We start from the raw sequence: 2,676 nt of genomic DNA on the forward strand, positions 1-2,676 counted from the left end.
AGAATACATTCTTGACAATATAAGGACCTTAATAGTTTGGAGCCCATTTTTCACGAGCATCTTCCTGATTTGGGAGGATCTTTTTAAGCACCAAGTCTCCCGCTTTAAACTCTCTAGGACGAACCTTCTTGTCGAAAGCTATTGCCACCCTTCCCTGGTATAACTAGCCATGACAAATGGCCGCCAAAATTTTCTCTTCGATCATATTCAACTGCTAATACCTAGCCTTGACCTATTCATACTCTTCTAGCTCTGCTTCCATCAGGACCCTCATCAAAATAATTTCTACTTCGATTGGAGAGGCAACTTCCATCCAGTACACTAGTGATAATGGGGTTGCCCCAATACTTGACCGAATGTTGGTGCGATATGCGTGCAAAACATAGGGTAACTTTTCATGCCAATCTTTGTAGTTCTCCACCATCTTTGCAACTATCTTTTTTATGTCCTTATTGGCCACTTCAACTGCACCATTCATCTTTCGCAAGTATTCATTTAAGTACCGGTGTTGTAGACGAATTAATTGATGGATTTTCAATGGGTTCAACATCCGGTGTTGTAGACGAATTAATTGATGGATTTTCAATTACCGTATTATTGGATAAATTTTCTACCAAATTTAAGTACCTGTATTCATTTATTAAATGTTGGGAGATGAAAAGGGAGATAAAAACACAAATCCATAGAAGAAAGTAAGTATGATAATGGTGATGTATGAATTGATGAGGTAAAATGTTGAATAGCAATATAAATTAGTAAAGATATTGTTTCAAGGCATTTAAACATAATCAAAAGTTTACTTTAATGCCACAATCTCATTTATTGGTTCTGAATGCCAATTCTTTAATGGTGTGCCTTCCTCATCGATGTGGATACTGTTGGCCCCAGGTGTACTGTCTTCTTCCAGAAAGTTGATGGAAAGATGGATGTTTTGCTCACTAAAGTCATTTGATGCAATCACTTCAACAGGACTTGGAAATGTTTCGCTGATATGAGGAATGAGCTTCTCCAACACTCCTCCATGCTTCTTCCTCCAACTCACACACATGCCCACATCCTCCTGCAAAGCTTCATACCCCAACCTGAACTTATCAAATTTCTCTATTTCTTATCCTTTTATAGTCATGATTCGGGTTACCGCCTGGTACACATCATGCACATGACCCTTCCCTTCATGTTGTTGAGTTCCAACTACCTCAAAGCTATGCAAGAAGTCATCACCATCCCTCGTACTCTCCACATAAGGTACCGAAATCGGTTTCGAAATCATGACCTCCTCTTCTCCATGTACTGTGATCACCATTCCATCCTTGACAAATTTCACCACCTGATATAGAGTGGATGGTAAGGCTCCTGCTTCATGAATCTACGACCTTCCCAGTAACTTTGTATATGAAGAATCAGCATCCATGACCATAAACAGAAACTGAAAGACACTAGGTCCAATTTCCAACGGCAATGTGATCTCACCCAATATACTCCTTTGATTCCCATCGAAGGTGTGCACAATCATCTGCCTCGAAACAATTTCATCTTTGCTAACCCCCATAGACACGAAGGTACACAGCAGTAAGACATTTAGAGCTGACCCTCCATCAATCAATATTTTGCCGACAATATGACCTCGACATTTGGCAGTAATGAGCAGCGCATAGGGTATTTTTTCCGACCTCCTCATTATTTCTTCATTAAAGAATGTTATCATGTTAACATGTTTCACAGGACCTACCATGTTAACTATCTTTCTAGGCGTGACATTGGGGTTAACGTAAGCCTCGTTAAGCACCCTCAATAACACCTTTCTGTGTAAATCTGAGGATAATACCAAACCCAATAAAGATATCTTAGAAGGAGTTTTACCCAAATGTTCCACCATATCATACTCACTCTGTCACATGATCTTTAGAAATTCTTCTTCCTCCCTTTTAGTGACTTCTTATGTCATGTCATGTTTCCCTCCAACCTTTTTTCGTACTTTTCGAGACTCTCCCTCCTGCGGACCTAAACACCTTCCGTTCCTTATGATTTCACTAGTCATGACCGCCTTCAACACTTGAACCTCAGGGACCTCCCCCGTTGTGTCAACCTTGACCTCATAATTCCATGGGACAGTATGTGTGCTCTCATAGGTGAAGGGGTGAGGCTTGCTCACCTTAAGAGTCACTCTCTCGGGACTTGAGTCTTTGAGGAGTGGGACTCTGAGTGTGACCTTTTCAACCATATCAACTTCTTCACCATCAGATTCAGCCTTTCTCGCCTAAATGAGCCTAAGATTTAGCAAGACTTGGACCCTCGGCATATATCCCCAACAGTCCTCTATGGAGTGTCCTACCTGGCCATGATGATAATCGCAATGAGGTTCCAGATCCTGAGCCCTCTCCTCACATACATTTGTGGCTGGTGGTACTACGTTATAACCAGTCCTCCTCAAAGCATCAAAGAGGTGTTTGCAATGACATTCTCAAGTCACACACCCTCCATACTAGCAATTTATCCACATTGATAGCATTTACCCCCTGATTGTGGTTTGGGATCAGATTCTTACTGATATCTGGCCGAGCATCATCCTCAAACTCAAGCATCCCACAGGCCATGAGTTTTCTTACTACCGATTTAAACCGCTCACAATCCTCAATAGAGTGTCCCGCCACATCCATATGATAGTTACATGTGCGG

Source organism: Lupinus angustifolius, unplaced genomic scaffold (assembly GCF_001865875.1).
Source record: "Lupinus angustifolius cultivar Tanjil unplaced genomic scaffold, LupAngTanjil_v1.0 Scaffold_151_27, whole genome shotgun sequence".
Lineage (NCBI taxonomy): Eukaryota > Viridiplantae > Streptophyta > Magnoliopsida > Fabales > Fabaceae > Lupinus > Lupinus angustifolius.